We start from the raw sequence: 10,766 nt of genomic DNA, 5'->3' as shown, positions 1-10,766 counted from the left end.
ATAGTGGAAAGATGCCAAGGTTAACCTTAAAGTAGGGTTAATGTCTCTTCCTACTTGATATAGATTTTGTCCTTGGAATCTATTGTTGCAAGGCATGTTGTCTTAGATATTCCTTATAGCGGCTTTTCCAGGTGTGGAGCATGTAAAGGATTCTTTGGAGAAAGAGTGTCTTCTAGATGTCGGTGTCTATCATGTCTTCAAAGGTAGTATGTATGTATGATGGAAGATAACGGGGTCTGTGGTAATGTTACATTATTCCAATGTCTGAAGGCTCTGTAGTGAGATTAAATTTCATGCTCTCACGGTTGTAACTGTGCACATAGTCGTCTGCTAGATATCTATTGGAAGTATAATGAGCTTGAAGAATCCGACTATAGCGATGTTGCGATTCTCAAAGTAAGGAAAGTTGTATATGAGGTGTGAAGTGAATCTTGGATTCACCTCTCCTTGAACTCTCTGTCAATAAATCTTTTTTTTAGTGGCATGTACAATGGATCAATTCTAAGGTGCCATGTGGATGCCATGTAGATCTGTATGTATATTGCTTTATGGCAAGGATTAGCATTCTCTAGGCTAGTCGGATATCAAAAGTGGTTGACTGGAACCTGTCCAACCGCATCAGCTTGGATTTCTTCATAGCCTCCAATGAACATTCTCGCTTCCATCTCTTGTATGTATGGGCAATCATGAATGTTTCAAGGAAGATCTCCAGCAGATCAGCAACCATGGATTTGTGAGTCGTGAGCCTTTGCTACATTGTCTCACAATGATTCTTGTTGCTCCAACTTTCCAAGTTTAATTGCCTTTGGTCTGTTCCCTACGAAGGGATATGGTTATGATAGATTGGTTTCTTGGACAGTTGTATAGGCTTCTGCTTGAATTGGTGTTGTGGGATCAAAAGGTGAGAGATGGGGTTTAAGCAATGGATTACTTGCTGTGAGAATTATTGGCGCATAATTTGTTGTTGGAAGATCCAAGATTGGGTCTTTGTGATAATCGGCCGACTGAGTAAATGGTTCTGGCTTTGACTAATCGTCCGAGTGGTTTCTCGGGGTCTAGAGGGTTAGTTTTGAAATCAAAAGAAGAAGGGAAGGCACTCTCGATTAGTGGGGGATTAGTGTCCCCTTTCTCTTTATTATCATAAATCTTAGATAAGTACGATGTTACGACACTAAACATTGAATAGATGTTGTCCTTATCTTTTTCTTGCTTATCCTTATCCGTGTCATCTGAAGGTGGTGGTGGCTTCTTAGTGAGACGAAGAAATCATGAAGGGCATGCAAATTCTCTTCCTTAGGGAATGAAGGGTATTTATTCTATGTGCAATTGTTCAAAATCATACACTAGTGTGATTTGTAGAGTATGTAGGTGTGCACATATGATATCACAAAGTTTAAGAATATGAAGGGTATTTATTCTATGTGCAATTGTTCAAAATCATACATTAGTGTGATTTGTAGAGTACGTAGGTGTGCACATATGATATCACAAAGTTTAAGAATACTGTAAGGAGGATGGTTAGTTTGGCCATTATGTAGAAGTATATGTTGATGTGTGTTCCATGCTTCTATCCACCCGTGGGTGAGCATCTAATCTCGGTTTTTTTTTTTTGGATCTTAGGGAGGGGGCAATAAAAGAATCAATGTTAGTAGGTTTCATTAGTTTGAGAAGTTCTCCACCTTCATTAATGTTAGTGGAATGTATCAATAATCTACACTAGGATTGAAAATTAAGTACAATGGGATGTAGGGGATTTATATATATTGAGTGCCCCTCCCTTAGCTTTAGAGCCCTATTAAAGATGGTCATTATGGTTGTGGGATTTGCATATCTAGTGGTATTTTGTTTGACTAATGTTAGGTCCCCTTGTGTTAGTTCCTCACTTAGATTTATATTATATTGACAAAGGGAGAGGGTAAGTGAAGCAAAAACAGAGTGAAAGTTTGAGAAGGGGCCCGAGGAAGGTTGCTAGAGGGGGTAGAAAAGGGTATCATCATCATCTTTAGCAAGCTCGCTTTGGTGGCCTAATTGCTATTGGAGAGCTATCACCCTTTCCTCTTGTGTTTTCAGTGCCTTTGCCACATCTTGCTCCCTTTTATTTGTGGGGTTCAGTGAGAGCTGTTTGTGTTGAGTCATCTCTCTCTTTTGTGACTGCTTGGAGACATGTAGGACTATGTGATGAGCATCCAATATCTGCTCATTCAGATGAGAAATCACCTTTGCTGGTGGCTTTGAATTGGTGTTGTGGGATCAAAAGGTGAGAGATGGGGTTGGGGTTTAAGCAATGGATTACCTATGAGAATTATTGGCGCATAATTTGTTGTTGGAAGATCCAAGATTGGGTCTTTGTGATAATCGGCCGACTCTTCTTGACGGTAATGAGTAAATGGTTCTGGCTCTGACTAATCGTCCAGTGGTTTCTCGGGGTCTAGAGGGTTAGTTTTGGAATCAAAAGAAGAAGGGAAGGCACTCTCGATTAGTGGGGGATTAGTGTCCCCTTTCTCTTTATTATCATAAATCTTAGATAAGTACGATGTTACGACACTAAACATTGAATAGATGTTGTCCTTATCTTTTTCTTGCTTATCCTTATCCCTGTCATCTGAAGGTGGTGGTGGCTTCTTAGTAGTGAGACGAAGAAATCATGAAGGGCATGCAAATTCTCTTCCTTAGGGAATGAAGGGTATTTATTCTATGTGCAATTGTTCAAAATCATACACTAGTGTGATTTGTAGAGTACGTAGGTGTGCACATATGATATCACAAAGTTTAAGAATACTGTAAGGAGGATGGTTAGTTTGGCCATTATGTAGAAGTATATGTTGATGTGTGTTCCATGCTTCTATCCACCCGTGGGTGAGCATCTAATCTTGATTTTTTTTTTGGATCTTAGGGAGGGGGCAATAAAAGAATCAATGTTAGTAGGTTTCATTAGTTTGAGAAGTTCTCCACCTTCATTAACGTTAGTGGAATGTATCAATAATCTACACTAGGATTGAAAATTAAGTACAATGGGAGAACATAGCTTAGTGTTCAGAAGGCGTCACAGACAGACTCGTGAGCCCTATTTTGACCACCACCTCCTTCACCTTAGCATCATTGACCAATTCCGTGCAGTGTGGAGAATGATATTGAAAATAAACCTTCTTGTTGTCCACTGTTTTTGTGTGATCGTTGAGGATTGTCTCGTAGTAGATAGCTAGCCTTTTGGTGGACCGGATTGGTGGCCTTGCCCTTGATCTTCTTCTTCCGGTTTCTATCTTCTTCTCTCGAGAACAATGGTGATGCCGGGTCTTCAATATAAGGGGTCAGGGTTCACTTCTTTACCCACCATGATACTAAAAAATAGAAACTTATCAGTCAAATGACTAGCAAGAGCACCTTCGTCCCTTGTTAAAGTTCCTTTTTTAGTAGGTTAGGTCCATTGGTGTTAGACTATTATTTGTGTATTAGTATAGAGGTGATTGAGGGCATTGGAGGGTGATTTGTAGATCCTCTGGAATATGATAGTCATGGTCGTGATCACGATTTAAAAAACCCTATGGATTTCACTTCTATGTGTAGTAGAACACTGGGAAAAAAACAAGGATTAAAAATTTGATTTGTGCATGATGGTGATTATGTAATCACACGATGTGTGCAGTGACTTGATTATGCCGAGATGACATGGCACCATGATTGATGACATGGTAATCACGAGAGCGTGATTGCGCAGGTTATAGAATCACAGTTTGAGTGTTGTGGAGATTTATCTTGGGAAAGGCTCTTAGACACTTCTTGATACTTAGGAGTAGTTAATTGATGTTTTGAGAGGCGATCTTCTTTTGTGATTCTTGCTCACATGGCATTCCTGGCCATGTTTTTATAGACTACAAAATCACGATGTGAGACACAGTTAGATGGTTCAATTTTCATGCACGAGAGGAATGGGAAGATGGTGTGGCCCATGATTTTAATGGTTTTTTGGAGGATTAACAACTATGGTTTGATAGTCATGCCATAAGTTGACATGATTTTGCAAGCATGACGGATGATGTGGTAATCACAGTGTGATATACAACCGTGATTGGTGATGTGTCACCTTGATTAGTGACACCGTAAATCACATGCGTGATTGCATGGACTACAGAATCATGCAGAGAATTTGGATACATTGTGTCTCAACGGCACCTTGAATAGTTATTTAGCAAGGTCATTTTTTTGGTTGCTGTGATTTTGCAGTCATGTGTGGTGATGGACCAATGTGATTATGTAAACTGCAGAACCATGATTTGCTAAGGTGGGATTTTCTTGATTCTAAGGGTTGAAGCGAGTGGGGCTAGGTTTGTGTTTAGTCATTGAGTGATAAAGCATGAGCACGTATGAGAGGGAAAGAGATTAGAGGAGGCATGCATTTTTTTCTTCCAAAAAACCAAGCTATGTACCATCACACATATGTTGGCTTTGATAATCATTAAAAGTATGAAAGAATAATGCTCCTACTTAGAGAGTGATTGGTGTGTGCTAGAAGACGACAAGAAGTAGGCACAATCATCACATGAAGAAGAGGAAAATCTTAAAGAAGAAAAACACAAAAATGTTGAAAATGGAAAAAGAGAGAGAGAATCATCTTGAAATGTTGAAAATGGAAAGAGAAAGAGAGAGAATCACCTATTTATAGTCGGTGGGATCACGTCGGCTAGATGTTAATGCAAAGTCACACGTAGTAACATCCAATATACTTAGGTTTGCATGTTGTGAGATCACGCCTTCTGTTGAAAATACATTATTTGTCATCCAATGCATCAGAATTGCTCCTGAAGGGCTGAGGAAGCTGTGCCAAAACAGTGCGAATTTGGGCTCTACAATAGCGGTTGAGGCTCAAAATTCGCACTGTTCTGGCACTCTCCCCTAGGCTCCCAGGGTCATTTCTAATGCATTCACAAAAACATTGATGGTACAAACTAGAAAAAACAATGATATACTTGATGAAAATAAGTTTGCAAAAACTGTATTGTATTCATAATAAGAAGTGATACATCATCTTTACAAAAGCTTTCTTACAATATTGAGCTTCCTTCTCTTGTTATTGGGCAGAGTGTGCTCAAGGAGTAGAGTGTGCTCAAGGAGTGATTGGGTTATTTCTTGAGGATCCTCTATGCCTATGCTTTTGGCTATACCTATATGAGCAAGAAGCTTACCCCTAAATCTAGAACCAAAAACATCGAAGGCAAGGGATTTTTAAATTAGAACTGTACATTTGGTGCTCCTTGCCATATAGAGGCTACACAGAGCACCTTAGAGAGGGCTTTCAAAAAGAAGAGAGTGAAGGCAGATTGAGGGGTGTAGTCCCTATGGATAATGGTGATGCCATCCACAAGAAGCCGACCAAGATAGTGCGCCAACGCAGCATCATGTCCATGGACCTTGGCCTCGTCTCTGTTGCCGCACCGCCTCTCCCTGCTGCAAATGCCCCAATTTCAACCACCCTCTGCAATCAAAGGAAAAATCAAAATATTTTCCTATACATAATTCCCATGGTTGTTCCCTCCTTACGCTTCCCAATCTGTAAAAATATAGAAAGTGGCACAATAACCAGAAAGTGTAAGGGTTAATTCTAGACATGTCGTGGAATCAGATATACCTTTCTTCTCATCAACTTGAAACTTGACTCTTCCACATTGTCAAAGCCCATGATGCTAAAGTGTTGACGCAGGTTTGCTAGGCTCCAATGCTTGCTTGCTGCCACTCGCTCAATCCATCCATTTTGCATCATCACAGCTACCTCAATAGGCATAATTTCTTCTTCTGAGGCTTGAAGTGGGATCCATGTCCCGTGCTTTTGCATCCATCTTTGGTAGTGCAGATGCATGTACAAAATAGAGCGTGCCTTCAAGAACTTGCAAGACGCTGTAGAATCTACTACATTTCACTTGTACACACACATCACCTTGATGTGACCCCTCATTAACCTCCCAACCCTCTCCTAGTAATCCTTGAATTTGGTCAGACCGTACCTCCTTACAAATATACATTGTTTTTGTTTGGTGCATTGGCATGGAATTGAACATGTGCACAAAAACATGTAAAGGACAAAACCAATTTAGCCCTACTGACCTAGATGCCTTTGAAAACTTGAGTGATGTCTTGATATCACTTACCATCTTAAATTTTAAGCATAAGATGGTCCAAGCATTTGGTTTGGGCCATTCGGGATTGTTAAGAGGGGGGTTGGGGATCTCTTCTAGCTTGCCAAATAAACTTGGTTTTTATCTACAAAATATGAGTGAGAAAAGAAAAAGATATTGTTCTATACAAGATCACTTGGGCTTTGAGATACAAACATTGCCTCTCCAATGGATGCATGCATAGCATAGAAAACTCTAGTGAGGCTTTGGAGTGGTAGTTCCTCAACATAATTAGAGGGGAAAGTATTTGCAAAGAGACATAAGAAAATGGAGGATTATAAGAAAATTTGAAACAAAAAATCCAATATTAGCATGTTGTTAAAGCTGTGTTTATGTTACACTGACAATTTGAAGGAAACCTTGGTAGTTGGCCTTGAATGTAGAGGTCTGCAAGGGTATACACATGTTGCACTATGGCAACTAGTCCTTCCTTTCTTAGTATGCTTGAAGCCTTGTAGCCGCCCCTTCCAATGATGTAGCATATTCCCCAACTGACGCACTCGATGTGGTCCCTTAGAGCTTGGTTGCATGTAGACCCAAGTCCCAACCCTGAATCTTGTTGGAGTCTAAACTCCATTCTCATCTCTTGTGTTATGAAGCACAAGCTCTTCCACCTTCTCCCTAGGTCTTCTCACATTACTGGAAAAGGCCATTCTATAAGAAAAGAGAAGAAGGGAAAAGAAAAGCTTGTTTTACAACAGAGGAGTGGAGAGGAGAGAAAGTTTAGGGTTTTCAATCAGTGCAGCAATGGAAAGCTTAAAAGAGGGTAAGAGTTTGAGAATAGGCTTCCTGAACCTAGAATAAACTAAAGAGGGATAGAGTTTGAGAATAGGCTTCCTGAACCTAGAATAAACTAAAGAGGGATAGAGTTTCTGCAGCAATGAAGAGGGAGGAAGCTTGAGAGAGAGAGAGAGAGAGGGAGAGCTTGAGAGGGAGGGAGCTTGAGAGAGAGAGAGAGAGAGAGAGAGAGAGAGAGAGCTTGAGAGGGAGGGAGCTTGAGAAGGAGGGAGAGCTTGAGAGGGAGGGAGTTTTTGCAGCAATGGAGAGCTTAGAAAAGGAAGAAAGAGGGAGAGGGAGCTTTAGACTGAGGGAGCTTGACAAGGAGTTAGAGCTTGAGAGGTATGGAGTTTCTGTAGCAATGGAGAGCTTAGAAGAGGAAGAAAGAGGTTCAAAATGAGCTTTCCAAACCTAGAGTATGTTGGGGGGAAGTTTGAGAGGGAAAACACGCTTTTGGGAAAAAAAATAAAAAATTTTAAATTTTTAGGGTTTTTAATCTGCACGATTCTAGGTGGGGGGACCTCTAAGTTTGGGCCCAGGAGGTAGGGGGACAAGAGTAGTAATTAGGCCCCATTAGCAAACCAAAGCTTAGGCCCCCTAGGGTCAAAGAAGTAAAAAATGTGCACCCAATCCTCTTCCTATTGGTCCATTCCTAAAAAGTTAATCCAAGAGGCCCTCTTTGGGTCCAAAAAATTCCTAATGAATATCCATTTATTTGAATAAGCTTAACTTTTTCTCATTTAATGAGTGCAATCCAAATGTCATGGGAATTCCTCTTTTATCATAAAATAAATCTATCTAAAATTTCTCTTTAAATTAAATAAAAATATTCAATATTCAATATTCCAAATGTACCAAGAATTCCACTTTTACCATTTAAATGATTGAATTCCAAATATGATGGGAATTCCTCTTTTATCATTTAAATTTTTCTTATGCATAAAAATAAATTTAACTAAAATTTCTCTTAAAATTAAATAAAAATATCCATTAATCCAATTATGACAAGAATTCCACTTTTACCATTTAAATGATTGAATTCCAAATATGATGGAAATTTCTCTTTCATCATTTAAATTTATTCATGCATAAAATAATTTATCTAGAATTTCTCTTTAATTATAAATAAAAAATATTCATTATTTTAATATACCTATTTTTCTCTTTCTCCATTGAAATACATGGATCTCCATTATCATGGGAATTCCTCTTTTTGCATAAGAATGAATTTACTAAAAATTTCTCTTTTTCTCTAATTAAATTATTTATGCATAAACATTAAAAATTTATTTTCGATGGATGTGATGAGAATTATTATTTTAGCATAAATTTTACCATAGCTCCACTCTGCTATTACTGATAATTTTTAATTATTTTAAAAAGAATAAGACTTAGTAATACGAATATGATAGAATAACTATCATTTGGACCTAAATCCAATTTATGAAATTAATTCCTAAGTTTATCATAATTTATGTAACATTAAAGCATAAAAGCCATTTTCTTAGCCTCTAGCTTAACTAGCATAGAGTTTGATTTTAGAATTGAGAATTTCTCCATGAGAAGCATCATTTGAATAGAGAATTGGTCATAGGAATGACCATTCTTTTGGGGAGAGAGAGATATACAAAAAAAAAACATCCTAATTAAGCATAAATGTAAACATCCTAATTAAGCATAAATGTAAACTTTTTGTGATTATTCAATTAAAATTCTTTAGAAAGCTTCATTTGTATTGAAAAAACATTCATTTGAAACTTCTCAAGCGTCAGAGGGGTTGAGAAGTGAAAACATTGAGAATATTAGAGAAAAAACCATGAAATTGCATCTTACCTCTTGTTTTGCTTGCTTCTCTTATCTTAGAAGAAGCCCCCAACCAATCAATTGGTTAGTGTGTTGAGAGGAAAGCTCCAAGGAAGGTTGAAGAGAGAGAGAAGCTCCAATCTCTTCAAATTGTAGAGAAATTTTAGAGGATAATAGAAAATATGCTTATTTTAATGTAATACTGGCATGGTCTAGTTCACAGATGAGAATACAAAAGAATGAGGGTCTATTTATAGGTGAGGGACTAAGTTCTTAAATTTTTCAGCTTCAGTTTGGCTGAATTTGGACAAGATTTGGACCAGTTTGGCTATCTTTTTTATTTGGACCAGTTTGGCTTCCTTTTTTATTTGGTTTGATCCAGGAGAGAGGAGAGATAAAAATATCTTAATATTTTTGAATTAAAAACTCATTCACATGTGTGAAATAGGTGCCTCCTTAAAGTCTCCCCCCTCCTACCAAGGTGTCAAAAATGTATCATTACTCCAAAATATCTCATTTTTTTAGTAATATCTCATAGTTTTTAACTAATAAACCTTGTACTCAGTCAACTCTTCATCTTATGTGAGCATTTTTTTCTTTTTGTGTATTTTCTTTCATTCATTGGATTTATCTCATCCCAACACTTGGATTAATCTTATTGGCCCATAGGAACCTTAATTGGACCATAATCTAAAAATTTCAAAAAATCTTGACCCTTAGGCTAAGATCTTTTAAATCATTTTTAATTGATTCCTAATGCACCTTGGAGAATTTATTTTGAACTTCTGTTTCAGGGAAATATATTTTTGATATTAGGAGAATTTGTTTATCCAAAAATATCTCAATATTGAATTATCTCTCTTTAGAATTTTTTCTCTCTAGGCAAAAACAAGGGAAAATAATATTTTCTTGTATTAAAAAATAGGAAATGATTACAGGGGATTGAAGTAAAGCTTATTTATTATTATGGCTGAGGAGGAATCTTACATCCTCTCCCGTTTGAAAAATGCGAGATGTCCTCATCTCGCAAAGTGGGGGTAATCTTTCGCCAACTCTTCTTCTTTCTCCCAAGTGGCGTCTTCTAGAGGGAAGAACTTTCACTTTACTAAAAATTATGTGAGGACTCTACTCCTGAGAATCTTCTCTCGAATGTCAAGGATTTCCTCAGGTTGGAGTACCATCTGGCCTTGAGTCAGAGAAATCAATTGTTCATCATCAAGCACGTGACTCGGGCTGGGTACATATTTCTTAAGCAAACTGACATGGAATACATTATGTACCTTGAGATGGGGAGGTAGAAGAAGTTTATAAGCTAGATCAGCCACTTTCTTTATAATAGCATATGGCCCACAGTATCTAGGAGAGAGCTTCTTGTACTTCCCTAAGGATAAGGAACTTCTTTTTGGTCGTACTCGAATGAAGACCATATTTGTTTCTTCAAACTCTCTCTCTCTGATCTCTTTTTATTTGCATACTTCTTTTGCCTATCTTGGGCTGCCTTTATATCTTTACAGATTGATTGCATTTGCTGGTCCATGTCATCAAGCATTTGTCTGGACATCTCGACTCTGATCAATGGGTCGGACCAAGTCAACGGTGTAAGGCAATCTTGTCCATACAAAGCTTTGAAAAGACTCATTCCCAATGCTTCGATGATAAGAAGCATTGTAAGCAAATTCAACCAGATGCAAATGGCTTAACCACTTCTTGGGTTCCCTGCCGCCGCAGCATGATCGAAGGATATCTTCTATTACTTGATTCACTCTTTCAGTCTGGCCATCTGTTTCGAGGTGATAGGCTAATGCTGAGATCCAAGAAAGTTCCTACTGCTTTGAAGAATGCAGTCCAGAATTTCGATGTGAATTTGGGATCTCGATCACTTACTATCCTCCTGGGTAAGCCATGCAATCTGAAGATCTCTTCTTTAAGGAAAACTTTGGCAACATCCACTGTAGTGTATGTTTCTTTTACTAGAATCAGATGGGCAACTTTGGTTAGCCTGTCAACTACCACAAAAAT

This window comes from Cibotium barometz, chromosome 11 (genome assembly GCF_041138505.1).
Source record: "Cibotium barometz isolate CiBa-2024 chromosome 11, ASM4113850v1, whole genome shotgun sequence".
Classification (NCBI taxonomy): domain Eukaryota; kingdom Viridiplantae; phylum Streptophyta; class Polypodiopsida; order Cyatheales; family Cibotiaceae; genus Cibotium; species Cibotium barometz.
This window is presented reverse-complemented; position numbering follows the sequence as displayed.